The sequence below is a fragment of the Arachis ipaensis genome, chromosome B10, assembly GCF_000816755.2.
Source record: "Arachis ipaensis cultivar K30076 chromosome B10, Araip1.1, whole genome shotgun sequence".
NCBI lineage: Eukaryota > Viridiplantae > Streptophyta > Magnoliopsida > Fabales > Fabaceae > Arachis > Arachis ipaensis.
The window spans coordinates 55,092,921-55,109,019 of NC_029794.2; positions in this window are offsets into that span (position 1 = coordinate 55,092,921).

Sequence of the window (16,099 nt, forward strand, 5' to 3'; positions counted from 1 at the left end):
CCAATTTCTCTTTCCAAGCCAAGAATGCACAAAATCTACTCTAAAATCCAACCAAGCATTTTGTCAAACACTTGGAAGACATAAAAGAAAATTATGATAAATTGCAAGAATAATAAATTCTACAACTACCCAATGCAAGAAATCAATAATAATACCTCAAACAAGCAAGAAAAGAACATAAAACATCAAATTGCATTAAAGAAAAAAAAATTAACAAGAGTTCATCAATCATAAAAAGTAACCAAAATGAGAAATTAACAAGAGAAACTAAGGAAATTAAAACAATGGAACAAGGAAAGGTAAAAGAAACTAGATGAAAACAAGAATTGAAACCTAAATCTAAGAGACAATTAAACTAAAAACCCTAATTTCTAGAGACAAGAGAGAGCTTCTCTCTCTAGAACTAACCTAAGGTATGGTTCGTACACTACCTAATTGCTCCTCCCTTGTTCTCTCTTTAATTATGCATCAAATAGCTTCAGAAATGAGTTGGATTTGGGCCTGGAAAGCTCAGAAATCGCCCCCAGTGTATTCACTTTAATGAGGTCACGTGACCAGCATCACGCGTGTGCGCGGCTGATGCGTGCACGTAGATTGGCCAAGTTCTCTTTCACGCGTACGCGTGGGTGACGCGTGCGCGTCGCTGGCAAATTCCCTCCTCACGCGTACGCATGGATGACGCGTTCACGTGGTCTTGAATCCTCCAAATGCTCATTTCTTCATGAGTTTTTTACTTTGCATGCTTTTTCTTCACTTCTTCCATCCAATCCATGTCTTATAAACCCTGAGATCACTCAACAAACATATCAAGGCATCGAGTGGAATCAAAGTGGATTAAATTTAGCTATTTTAAGGCCTAAAAAGCATGTTTTCAATCATTAAGCATAAATTAGGGAGAATTACAAAAGCATGCTATTTCATTGAATAATTATGGGATAAGTTGATAAAATTCCCTAAATTCAACACAAGATAAACCACAAAATTGGAGTTTATCACTATTCTTCTTCTCTTATTTGGCCATAAGAGCTCCTTGAGTATCTCACTTGTTTTTATTTTCTTTTAGATAAAGTTATCACTAACATTTCATCCAAGATCATCAAGCTATCCGAAGATCCAAGCTTGAGAGAGAGTCTTGGCCGAGAGGGAGAGCTAGGGACAGATTTCATAGAAAACTAACAAGTAAAGGTGAGGGTTAGACTATATATGGCTGCTAATTGAATGAGATGGTGAAAGAGGGTTACCGTCGGTCTAGAATTTCTTCCCAATAAAAGAAATCACTTCGTTGCAAGTATAGTTCCAAACCGACAAATAACCTTCTATCAAAGTTTAATTTTGGTTGTCAAAGTTCAACCCAATAAAAATAACCGAGAGTACTAGTCCTGGGTCGTTCTTCCTAGGAATTACAATCGAGTGCTCAATTATTGGTTATGAGGTTCACAAAGGTGGGTTGATGATAAAGAAGCAAGAAATTAAATTGTAATAAAGGAAAGCAAGCAACTAAGTATAACAATTACTAAAGAGGCATTAATCATAACACAGTAATTATCAAGAGATAATCCTATTTCCTTATCTCCAACATCGGGAGAAAATCAAATAAGACTAGTTAATCTCAATCCATAAATCGTAATCACCTTACTAATTGAATTAGCAAAATGTTAGCATCAATGGAAACAATATTAATTAACAACTCTAGATCACCAACATAAGTTGGATAATAATGACTCAAGAAAACCTAATTTCTCTTTCTAAGTCAAGAATGCTCAAAATCTACTCTAAACCTAAGTCGAGCATTTTATCAAACACTTGGTGTGCATAAAAATAAAAGCATATTAAAATAGCAAGAAATATAAAATTTAAAACTACCTAATGCAAGAAATCAACAACAAATAACTCAAACAGGCACTAAAAGAACATAGAACATCAAATTGCATTAAATGAAATTAAAGATAACAAGAGTTCATAAACATAAAAAGTAGCTCAAAAGAGAAATTAACAAGAAGAAATAAGAGAATTAAACTACTAAAGCATGAAAATATAAAGAGAACTACACTAAAACAAGATTAAAAGATGAAATTAAAGAGAAAATTAACCTAAGAATCCTAATTTTAGAGAGAAGAGGGAGCTTCTCTCTCTAGAAAACTACCCTAAAACATGTTTCTACACTACACTAATTGCTCCCCCATGTTCCATCTTGAATTCTGCCTCTATTAGCTTCATAAATGAGTTGGATTTGGGCCTGATACAGCTCAGAAATCGCCAGCCACGTTTTTTTTAATGAAGTCACGTGACAAGTGTCACACGTATGCGTGGGTCACGCGTGCGCGTCGCTTGTTGAAAACTCTTGTCACGAGTACGCGTGGGTCACGCGTGCGTATCGCTATGATTTTCGTAAATCCTCATTTCTTTATGAATTCTCTACTTTGCATACTTTTTCTTCACTTCTTCGATCCAATCCTTGCCTTATAAACCTGGAATCACTGAACAAACATATCAAGGCATCAGATGGAATTAAAGTAAAGTCATATTTTCGAGATGCCAGAGGAGCATGTGTTTGAGGATCCCAATAGGAACATTTCGATTCTATGGTCTGAGCCACATACATGGGTGTATGTGAGTAACGAGGCATTGATGAATCCACATTTCATGATATTTATTTGCTTTATTTGGGTGGATTTCATCAACTTTTCCTACACTTATCCATTGAAATAGCATAGTTTCATGATTTCTTCCTAAATTGTGCTTGAAAGTGTAAACATGCTTTTTAGGCCTTATAATTGCTAAATTTTATCCACTTTTAAATTCTATATGATGCCTTGATGTGTTTGCTAAGTGATTTCAGGTTTTCAAGGCATGTATGGGTTGAAGAAGTGAGAAAAAGGGCATGCAAAAGGGAAGAAACCATGAAGAAATGGAGTTTCAAAATTTCAGCATGCGTGCGTACGCACAAGCGTGCGTGTGTACGCACAACGAGGATTTGCAAGCGACGCGTATGCGTGACCCACGCGTACGCGTGACCCGAATTACGTCAGCTCATTAATTGCAAATCGCTGGGGGCGAATTCTGGGACTCCAAAACCCAGTCCAACTCATTTCTGAAGCTATTTCAACCCCAATTCAAGTGGAAACAGGGGGGAATTAGGGTTAGATTTTATATGCTTTCCTCTTAGTTTCTAGAGAGAGAAGCTCCCCCCTCTCTCTAGAATTAGGTTAGGTTTAGTTTAATTTCCTTTAATTTCTGTCTTTAATTATTGTTTTAATGTAGTTTCATTTATGTTTCTTTACTTTATTGTCTTTATCTTCTTCATCTCTTTTGTTAATTCCTCTTTTATGTCATTTTTCATTTTATGAACACTCTTGTATTTCTTTAATTTCAATTAATGCAATTTATGTTTTGTGTTCATTTATGGCTTTCTTTAGTTGTTATTGCTATTTTCTTGCTTTGGTAGCTTTAGAATTTATTTTAATACATTTTAATATTATTTTATTTTCATGCACACCAAGTGTTTGATAAAATGTTTGGCTTAGTTTTCACTTAGTTTTTCCTCATTCTTGGCTTGAAATTGTTGACTTTGGTGATCCTTGAGTCATTGATGTCCATTCTTGTTTGATATGACTCTATGTGACCCCTTAGTGTTGACATAGGATTTAGGGATTGAAATTAACTATGCCTATTTGACTTATCTTGGATGTAAGGTTGACTAAGTAGGATTAACTCTTCATAATCATCATATGTTTGTGGTCAATGTCTAGGATAGGTAGCCTGGTGCACAAAATTGTGATCTCTAGCAACGGTGCCAAAAACTTGGTACGCAGGTTTATAATCTCAAATTCTTTTTCACAACTCCGATACAACTAACCAGCAAGTGCACTGGGTCGTCCAAGTAATAAACCTTATGTGAGTAAGGGTCGATCCCACGGAGATTGTCGGCTTGAAGCAAGCTATGGTCACCTTGTAAATCTCAGTCAGGCAGATTCAAATGGTTATGGGATTTTGATAATTATGATATAAAATATAAAATAGGATAGAGATACTTATGCAATTTATTGGTGAGAATTTCAGATAAGCGTGTGGAGATGCTTTTGTTCCTTCTGAACCTCTGCTTTCCTACTGCTTTCATCCAATCATTCGTACTCCTTTCCATGGCAAGTTGTATGTTGGGCATCACCGTTGTCAATGGCTACTTCCCGTCCTCTCAGTGAAAATGGTCCAAATGCGCTGTCATCACACGGCTAATCATCTGTCGGTTCTCGATCATGTTGGAATAGGATCCATTGATCCTTTTACGTCTGTCACACGCCCAACACTCACGAGTTTGAAGCTCGTCACAGTCATCCCATCCCAGATCCTCCTCGGAATACTATAGACAAGGTTTAGACTTTCCGGATCTCAAGAATGGCCACCAATAATTCTAGCTTATACCACAAAGACTCTGATCTTTCGGAATGGAGGCTAAGAGATAAACGCTCAATCCAAGGTAGAACGCGTTCATAGGTTGAGAATGGTGATGAGTGTCACGGATCATCACATTCATCATGTTTAAGTGCAAGCGAATATCTTAGAATAGGAATAAGCTTGAATTTAATAAGAAAAGAATAGTACTTTGCATTAATTCATGAGGAACAGTAGAGCTCCACACCTTAATCTATGTTGTGTAGAAACTCTACTGTTGAAAATACATAAGTGATGAAGGTTCAGGCATGGCCAAATGGCCAGCCCCCTAAACATGATCTCAGAACATAAAATTAGTCAAAGACTAACCAGAGATGTGAAATAAATCACTAAAAGTAGTTTTTATACTAAATTAGTAGCTAGGGTTACATAAGATAAGTAAATGATGTAAAAATCCACTTTCGGGCCCACTTGGTGTGTGCTTGGGCTGAGCATTGAGCTTTGATGTGTAGAGACTCTTTTTAGAGTTAAACGCCAGGTTGTAGCCTGTTTCTGGCGTTTAACTCTGATTTGCAACCTGTTTCTGGCGTTTAACTTTAGAATAGGGCAGAGAGTTGGCGTTTGAACGCCAGTTTGCGTCGTCAAAACTCGTGCAAAGTACGGACTATTATATATTGTTGGAAAGCCCTGGATGTCTACTTTCCAACGCAATTAAGAGCGCGCCAATTGGGTTTTTGTAGCTCCAAAAAATCTATTTCGAGTGTAGGGAGGTTAGAATCCAACAGCATCTGCAGTCCTTCTTCAGCCTCTGAATCATATTTTTGCTCAAGTCCCTCAATTTCAGTCAGAAATTACCTGAAATCACAGAAAAATACACAAACTCATAGTAAAGTCCAGAAATGTGATTTTTATTTAAAAACTAATAAAAATATACTAAAAACTAACTAAATCATACTAAAAACTATGTAAAAATAATGCCAAAAAGCGTATAAATTATCCGCTCATCATAGCCTTAGTCCTCAATTACTTGCCAAGAGATTTCTTGCTTTTAAAGTTTTATTGCTTTGACTTTTGCTTGCTTTCATTTACTTTCTTGCATGTTAAGTTACTTTCTTGCCATTTCTTTTCCTTGTATTTAATTGCTTTAACTTTTATTGCTTTGATGTTTACATTCTTGCATGTTTAGTTTTTACACTCTTGGTTGAGAAATTGGGTGTTTGGGTGAAATTGAGTTGTGGATGACCATTCCGAATTGTGTGAGAATAGTTAATTAGTTTGGTTTCCATTGACGCTAGTCTTTCACTAAGTAATTAGTGAGTTAACTAGAACTTATGGATTGAGATCAATTATACTCTTTTGACTAATTCTTAAGGAGGATTGACTAGTTTGGATTTATTCCACACAATTGCCATGTTTGTGGTCCATAACTAGGATAGGAATCCTAAATTCCCCAATTCTTGCCAAGAGTTGTCATTTACATTCTCTTGCATGTTTATTTGATCTCTTGCTATTTACATCTCTTGTTCTCTTGCATTCCCAATTCTCCATGCTCTCCTTCATAGCCAATGACATTACATTTCATTGCAACTCCTAGGGAAGACGATCCGGGAGCTAAATACTCTCAGTTTATTTTGTATTGCATTTATTATTTGATCTTGAGAATTCATTGTCGGTTTGGACTATGCTACCAACGAATTTATTCTTGTCTTGATTGATTTCGAACCATGCAAGAATTCTCTTGTCAAATTTGGCACCGTTGCCGGGGAGTTGCAATGGTGTAAAGTTGTTGGTTATTGTAAATATGTTAATATGTAAATAGGTTTCTTTTTAGTTGTCTTTTGTTAGGATTGGGATCCTAGAGGACATTGGACATTCTAGCATTGGTGGAGAAGTCAAGCACAAGCCACCATAGCAAGGGCTCTCCCAATTGTCTAACTTGAAGAAATTAAATAAAAGTGTTTGGTAACATTATTCCTACTCTTCTCTTTTTGTATATATTTTGGTTTATTACATGTTTGTTTGGTTGGTTAGCTTAGAATTAGTTTAATTTTGATATTTGTAAGTTAATTTTGGTTTGGATCATGAATTTATGGGTTCTTGCATGTTTTGGTGTTTGGTTTTGATTGAACTAAGGCTTGGTACCTTAGAATTTTGAAATTTTTTTTTTCAAAACAGGGCATCTGTGCGGACGCACATACTTGTGCGTGCGCATAAAACAGCTATTTTCTGCTTCCTGTGCGTGCGCACCGACCTGTGCGCACGCACACGTATCATTTTGCCTTCTGTTCGCAGCGCCAGCACGCCTTGTGCGCGCGCATTTCCCTGCTTTCTGTAATCTGTGCGTACGCACTCACTCGTGCATACGCACGCATACCCTTTTCGCGCTTCTTATGCGGCCGCACAAACATGTGCGTCCGCACGCCAACTTGCAACCACTCTGGTGGGAGTGTTGGCACAGCTTGTGCGCGTGAACCCCTGCTCTTTGCGCTCTTGTGCGCACGCACACGTGATCCTTTCCAAAAAAAAATTTTTTCCAACCTTCTGTGCGTGGGCATAGCCCTGTGCCCACGCACACCTTGAACCATGCCCTCTGGTGGCGGCGTCAACACGTATGGTGCGAACGCACAACAATTTTGAGTTTTTCCATCGACGCGTACACGTGATGGACGCGTACGCGTCACCTTGCTTTTTTTCCCTCACCTACGCGTGCGCGTCCATCACTTGTACGCGTCGATATCCATTCTTTGCCCAACCACGCGCACGTGTCCAGGACGCGTACACATGACTCCTCGTGCGTGCGCACATCCCTTTGCGCGTACGCACGCCCCTGTTTTCTCACTTTTACACTTCTTTTCTTCTCTTCTCTCTACTTCTTCTCTTATTTTCTCTTCTCCTCTCCTATTCCCCTTTTTAAACCACCCTTCACCACCCACCGTGCTCATCGTTAGTTAGTTAGTTTGTAGTTAGTTAGTTGTTATTTGCTTAGTTAGTTTAATTTTCTATTTTGATGCTAAGTGTTGGATAATTGATTTGATTTATTGAGATATTGTTGCTAAACTATTGTTGTTGTTACTATTTATTGAGGTTGTGAATTGTTGCTTGGTGTTGAGTTCTTCATGTTTGATTTTGCACATACCATGTTCTTATAACATTGCCTTCATGAACTTCTTTGGACTTCTAAATTGCATGTTTGATCACCATATAATTTGATTTTATTATCTTTAAATAGGATTTCCCTTAACACACGCGATTATGACGTAGACTGCCATCATAACTCCTAAAACTATGATAACCATGCTTATATAGGATGTGACTGATATCTCTAAAAGGGTAGTAGATTAATAGAATGATGGGTAAGTGTAACACTCTAATTACCCTAAGCCTTACCTCATGCCATAAAGCAAAGGTTAATCAGAGGTTACGCCAATTTTAAGGCTTATACATTAATATATATAGAAGGAAATAATAATTCTAGAAGCCCGATGAAGAAATAAGCTCAAAAACAGAGTTACAAAAGTGTGAATCGTTCACAGTAAGATACAGCAACTTAAGGTATAAGATATAGATACAAGATAATAGAACATATATAGATAAAAGAGTATAATAGTCATAAGGAAAATGCCACAGCCCGCGGAGTTTAATCCGACTAGTATATACAGACATATAGAGTTTTGAAGTAAAATAACTTATACAAAATATTTCTCTCAAAGTAAGCCTCTAAGGCAAAATAAATACAAAAGTGAGAGAACTAAATCAAAATAACCAAAAGACTTCAAAACGTGATAAAGGTCCTCCGCTCTGTCACCATCAAGCAACTCACTAAGGTGGGTTATGACCTGCATCTGAAAAACAACAACAAAGTATGGAATGAGAACCGGAGGCTCTCAGTATGGTAACAATGCCCAGTAATGTAAGATATAAGACTCTGAGACGCCAGAGGCAATCTTAGAGCTTCATATCCATCATGAGATTCAATTTAAAGCATACTAAAACTTAAAATCATACTTTAAAACCTTATGAAATAGGGTAAACTAACTTAAGAAATTTCTAACTATTAGTTCATCGCTGTCCCACAGCCTTTACCAGCCTAACCGCCATGCGATCCCATCGCCACCGCCTTCCAAACTTCCTCAATCCTAATAGAGAATACAAATAATAACAATGCAAGTAAAGCACAAGTATAGCATGTATATCAAGAAATTCAAGTAGCAATTAATCATGTTATACAATTAGGCAAGCAATTCAAGTCGGCAAAGCAAGCAAACAGATAGAAGATGCACATGATGAATGCCTGTCCTATTTGGCTGTGATATCATATTGTCGATTCAACTGCCAACCCAACACACCTCTATGGAGATGTCGCCTTTCGGTCTCAGAATGGGAACCCTCGGTATATCGTGTCCGGAACACGATCCAAGATATAGTGCCTACACACTCTAGTGATTTCGAAAGGATGCAAGCGGGATACTCTTGCCACGGACCTCACATCTCAACGTAAGCAGGACTAACCACAGCCCTAACGCCGCCGCCGCAACCTCGACAGGCGGGATTAACACTGCCAGGTGCATAGCTTCTCAATAATCTCAGTATGAAATAGTAAATCAGTGGTTTTCAGAAATCATTTTCAGTATTCAGTCCACTCCGAGTCCTAGACTCGTCTCAAGCATCATCAAGTTCACAAATCCATAATTTCATCATACTATTCGTCATTATATTACTCTACCACTTCACTAAGCTAATCCACCCTCAGTACTTTGGAATCCTAAAGCTCCGTCTTCTAAACTTTTTACCAGAAATTTTCTAGTTAACTTACTTATGGTATTCTCGATGTGTTAAAGCCTAAAATCAAGTTAAAGAATCTTAAGTAAGTGTTACGGAAGCTTACAAGCTTTCTGGGAAGGTAAAACAGTTAAAAATAAGGTTTTCATTAAAAAATAGGGTAGTGTGCGTACGCATAGAGGTATGCGTATGCATAGAAGGCAAAATTTTCCTTGTTGAGTGCACGCACAGGAACGTGCGAACACCCCCAACAAAAGGCACTTCCCAGCGTGTGCGTGCGCACAATGCTGTGTATACGCACAACTTGCAAACTTTGCAGGGTGTGTGTGTGATAGAGCAAAACCGTCGGCTTAGAATTTTCTTCTCAGTTAGAGGAAATAACTTCGTTGCAAGTATAGTTCCAAACCGACAAGTAATACTCAATCAAAGTTTAGAGTTTTGGTTATCACAAGTCCAATCCAATAAAGATAACCGAGAGTATTAGTCCCGGGTCATTCTCCCTCGGAATCACAATCGAGTGCTCAATTATTGGTTATGATATCCAAAGGGTGGTTTGCAAATAAGGGGACAAAACAATAAATGACAAGAAAAGTAAAGCAAACAATTAAAGAAAGCAAGTAATAAAGAGAGACATTCATGGCAAGGATTGAGAATATAGGCTTTCTATCCTAGTCATTAATTATCATACAATGATTAACAAGAGCTAATCCTATTTAGTTATCCCCAACATAGGAAGAAGGTATAATGTTATCTTCACTTGAGAGAAAGTCAAATAAGACTAGTTAATCTCAATCCATAAGTCCTAATTAACTCACTAATTGAATTAGCAAGAGATTAGAGTCAATGGAAACAATATTAACTAACAACCCTAGATGACCAACATAAGTTGGGTATTAATGACTCAAGATTTCCTAATTTCTCTTTTCAAGCCAATAATACTAAAAAAAACTACTCTAACATCCAACCAAGCATTTTGTCAAAGACTTGGAAGGCACAAAATGAAAGCATCATAAAAGTGCAAGAAAAGTAAATTCTACAACTACCAAATGCAAGAAATTAACAATAACAACTCAAAAAAGCATCAAAGAAACATAAAACATAAACTGCATTAAAGAGAATGAAAATCAACAGGAGTGCATGAACATACAAGTGACCAAAATAAGAAATTAACAAGAAGAAATAGGGAAATCAAGACAATAGAACAAGAAATTATAAAGAAAACAAGAAATTAAACTTAGATCTAACAGAAATTAACCTAATTCTAATCTAATTCTAGAGAGAAGAGGGAGCTTCTCTCTCTAGAAACTAACCTAAGGCATGCTTCCTAACCTAAACTAATTGCTCCCCCCTGACCCATCTTGAATTCTGCATGAAATAGCCTCGGGAATGAGTTGGATTTGGGCTTGGAAAGCTCAGAAATCGCCCCCAACGTTTTCACTTTAATGAGGTCATGTGTTGATTGTGACGCGTATGCATGGGTCACGCGTACGCATCATTTGGCTTTTTCTTGACATGCGTACGTGTCATGTCACGCGTACGCTTCGTCTTCGATGATGCACCTCTTCACGCGTGCGCGTCTGTCACGCGTGCGCGTCGCTCTGAATACTCTAAATCCTTGTTTTTCCATGAATCCTCCTTTTTGCATGCTTTTCCCTTCACTCCTTTGATCCATTCCTTGCCCTTTTCAATCCTGAATTCACTAACGAACACATCATGGCATCTAGTGAAATCAAAGGTGAATTAAAATTGCCAATTTAAAGCTTAAAAAGCGTGTTTTTAACCATTAAGCATAATTAGGAAAAATTCATGAAACCATGCTATTTCAATGAATAAATGTTGGATAATTTGATAAAATCCCCTAAAATCAACACAAGATATACCACAAAATTGAGGTTTATCAGTGTGCGCACCAGAGTGTGCGATCGCTCTCATACTACAAGAAAAACACCCATTCAAGTACACTTGAAAAGTGTATCCAAAGGTGAAAAAAAAGGATGCCTTAGGCTACAGCTATGCTTTTTGGGCTACGGAAACGCTTTAGTGGGAGATGCCTATTCAGCCGTTGTCTATTCTCAAAGGCTACGCTTTTCTGCACCAAGGGCTACACTTTTGGCATTTGGGAATAGGGTGTGCTTTTCAAGTGATGCTGTCCAGGACTAAAGATTTCGCTTTTCAGCTTCCATTTTTACCAGAATAGGCTACGCTTTTCAACGCTACTGCATCACCTTTAAAGTGTAGCCTTAAGTTTCTCATTTTTTTTGTATACCATAGCTACTGCATATAAGTGTAGCCTTAGGTCCCTTATTTTTTTATTTTTTGTATATATATAATATTCTAATAATTATTAATACAACATAATAAATCAATTAGTTGCAATACTATCGCAAAATGTCATCGCAATTTCCTTTTAAACTAGTAACAAATCGATAAATATCTCATAAATGTTTCAGTTGCAATAGAATTTTTAATTTATCACCATTATCAACAACGAGTATGTCGCTAATTTTTCTGTAATCATTATACTAAATAATTTCTTTAAATAATAAAAATTATCTCTAACCAAAATATATTTATAATAATGATCCAAAAGTATTAGAATGAAGTTAATTGTAAAAATTCATACATCTCACACTAAAGTAAGCATAGCCATATCAAAATAACTATAATACCACTTAGAATTTACTACTAATACTCTACAAAAAACATATCCTACATACATAAGTATCTTCTAATAAAAGTCATTAGTCAACCATACATGTATCCATTCTCAACACTGCTCTATCTTAGCCAATAAACCACAATAATAATCAGCTTAATCTTCATTATTACCCTACATAATTATATAAAAAAGTAGTTAGAAAATTAATTACTACTTTTTAAAAAAAAAAATAATGTTTCAGGAAATGATACGGCCAAAAAGAAAAAGGAAGCAGCAAAATTGTCCACCACCCTCTTTAATTTTGCATTCAAATCCTGCTTTCACTAGAAGCCTCATTATGTGGAGCAAATTTTAATGCTAGACAATATCTTTTAGGCACCACAATAAATACCTATAATAAATAATGTATAAATTTCAAGTAAAAACTAACAGCAGCACACCATCGAAAAAATTATCCACTCTAACGTAAATTCTATAAAGTAAACTAATAATCCATGTATTAACTGATTCTTAACAGTTAGCACAACACTGCTACCAGCTCAAACAACTAAACCAAATAAGCTAACAGAAGCAAAATAACTGTAAAAATTACAGACAAAAAAAATTGCAATTGCCATATGCAATCATTTAACCATAAATTCAGCACAATCATCATTTAACAAGAATTAAATTGATATAATCAAACAGAATTGGGACCCAATAACAGTAGCAACAATTAAATCATTCAAGAAATTGGGGCAAAACAACAAAATAGGGCAAAAAAAATAAAGACAACCTAGTAGGCACCTCCCTGTGTGTGTGCGCACTAGTGTGTGCGTGCGCACCCGTGTGGGCGTACGCACGTTTTCAAAATCTTACAAAGTGTGCGTGCGCACAAGAATGTGCGTACGCACAAGTCAAAATATAGCCACTGTTTAGAGCACGCGCACAGTAGTGTGCGTGTGCACACAAACCAAAAATCACAAATTTTGCAACATCACAGATTTTATATTTTTGACACCAACTTCCAACGATCATATCTTTTTCTACAAAATTTCGATTTCTACGAAATCTATACTATTTTAAAGCTCTTTGAATTATCTTTAATTTGATACAAAGATCATCAATTTCAAAAACCGTAGCTCAAGATATGATCCGTCAAAGTTCACCAAAAATCCATTTTTACCAAAAATCTCTAAACCTCAATTTTACCAAACTCTCAATCCAAAATTACCTATTCCATATTCAAAATAGTCCTAATATACCTAAATCATATTCATACACCTTTTATTCATTATATAACTTAGCAACACATAAAATCATTCATTTCATACACCAAATTCTACTTGTAAATTCAAATCTCAACAATTTACATCACAAAATATTATTCCACCATCCTCTGTCAACATCAACAAACCTCATCACTCATTAACAATCCTCGAAATAATCATTATCTAATACAACATCATACATCAACATTATCATTCACCATAATCATCAAAATCATCAAATTCATCATACATCACAATTATCAACAATCAATTTCAATCCTATCCTGTGGTCCACTAGCCTAAGTGTCCAGAAATATTACATATTACATAGAGAAAATCGAAACTATACCTTGGCCGATTCTCAATATGCACAACACACCAAATCCTCAACCAAGATCAACAAATCCAGCCACCAAGACCACTTTCATGCAATTCAAGTCACCGATATACTCCACACAACACCAATTAAAGCTAGAAATTACACAAATTCTATAAATCAAACTAGAATTTCATATATACACAAAACCACAAGAGAATCAAGTATGCTCACCTTACCCAATATTGATTGGGTCAAAACCCAATAGAAATGAAGTGTTAGAGTGTACCTAAACAACCAAAATCACAAAAATCACTCAACAACTAGAGCCAAATTTTTGAAATTCTTAAGGGCTGAAAACTGGGAATGGATTTTCAAGAAGTATACTATAATACATAGCTAGGAGTGACGGGCTCGGTGAGAGCTTCACGTGGTCGCTAACGGTACGCAAATCGGAGCACCGTAGCTCGAGTTATAGCCACCAGAAGTTGTATGTGAATAGTGTTTTTCGCTCTTCTCCTCTCTTCTCACTTGCAGCTGCTATGTCTCTGTTTGATGATGAATGAGGCTAAATGGCCTTCATTAATGAACTTATATATGTTGGACTTGGGCCCAATCTGGGCCCGGCCCAACCTGTTAGCGTTTTTGGCCCGTTTGGCCCAACTTTGGGCCAACCTTTAAAATTAGCACCCGGTTTTCAACTTTAATTTATTTCCTAACTTTTTCTACTATTTTTATCATTCTCGCATTGTATCAAACAGATTTAAGCCGGTACTGCCGATTAATTTACCGGTACGCGTTTTACGCAATTTTCCGAAGAAAATTATATTTTCTAACTCAGAAAAATCTTCTGAATCTAAATATCATATTTAAATTTTCTAATTAAAATTCTAGATTTTTGGATCCTATTTTGGGAATAAATTTAATTTAATTAAACGGTTAATTAATCACGGTTCTTACAGTAAGAGTAATGATAGTAAAGATAGTAGGGGTAGTGAGAATAGTCTATTAAGATGATACCAAAACCTTAGTTGAACCCTCGAAACCCCATCCATTTCTATTAACAATCAAGCTGCAAGCACAAACAACTTGTTTAAGAAGAAAAAGGAACCTCAGCAATCTGACACACGTAATTAGTGTTATATCTACTATGAGGGAGTACTCGATGTTGGTAGGACGAAGTACCACGCTTCTATTTCATCGTATGGAAATACTTTACATAGACTACTTGTACCACGAGGAGTTGGATCTCTTGCAATGAACTAAGAATTATGTTCGTGGCCAAAAGTGCGTAGAAGATTAAGAAGTCGCGATAGTTCTCACAAGAAAGATCACCTGACATTCCACTAAGTTTAGTAAGAGGAGCCAATTGATCGAAGAGTATCCTAAGGTGATGAACGCTCTCAAGCCAGCTATCAAGCAATTGCTCCACAGAAATTCAGAACAAGCTTCTCTCCACAAGAAAGAAACATCAAGGCCATGAATAAAGGAGATGACCTTAGTAAATCCCAGACAAGTGAAAATAGTTTCTAGCACCATCACTCCATAATACCTTTAGGATCGACCTCCTTCTTGCGAGATATGTGATGGGTTAGTAAGAATGATAGTTAAAACAAGTTCCTTAAATGTTTATGAACTTTTAGGTATATCTGAAGTTTCGAGGGCAAAACTTTTTATAAGAAAGATAGAATGTAATACCCTGTTTCTCCACAGAATTAATTTTCGAAAATTCTGTGATTAGAATTCGTAAATATTTGAGAAACACCATTTACCACAATATAACAAGACAAACTTAGATAAGATAATTATAAACAAAAGAAGGTACGGTGAAAAATGAAAGTGAGTCAAACGCCAAAAATCGTACCAATAATGATGAATTTCAGTCGCCAAGTCCAAATTTGTCTATGAAAGACTTTAATACTAGCTTTTCGTAAATAATTTAGCTTTACTAAAGTATCCTAACCATGTTTTGGAGCTAGATACTCTCAGCTACCAATATCTCAAATGCCAGTTGTTCTATTTGTTTAAAACGATACAGTTTGAAACGGAAATTTCATGGTTTAGTCATTAATTCGTTATCATTTTCAATCTCCTTGGTAATTTGGCCAAGCCACCAAGAAAACTCTCTTTCACATATTAATCAAAATCATGAAGCTACTAGGAAGACTACCTAGTGGAAAATAAAGAACCAAAGTAACTAGTCTAGTTAAAATCTAACCAAGCTAGACCTAAACCAAACCAACCCACCAAAATTTTTTTGGATTTTTGTATATGTCATGAAAGAAAATAAAGAGAAGATAGAGTGGGAGAGTGAGCGAGAATAAAAGGAAGAGAGAGCCGAAACTCAAGTGTGAGAGAGAGAAAGTTCACGGAGTCTTCATATGCTCACCACCTCCTACACCAATCAATTTTCATATACATCTATTAAGTATTAGTTTAGTGTAAATGCAAACACAAGAGAGGAGTAAGAAAGGGAGAGTGATCTGAGAGAGTAAGAGCTAGAGAAGGAGAGTGAAAGAGCCGAGGAAATGAGGATGAGTTCTTCCATCATTCACCAAGCTTTTCCAATAATAAAATTTGATTCTACACCATCATCTTTTTAGGAGATCAAAGATCTGAATTCCTTGCTTCATCACCTTCCCTTGGAGATTCCAAAAATAGCAAGTGAAGAAACACCATCACCATTCTTCTTCTCTTATTCGGCCG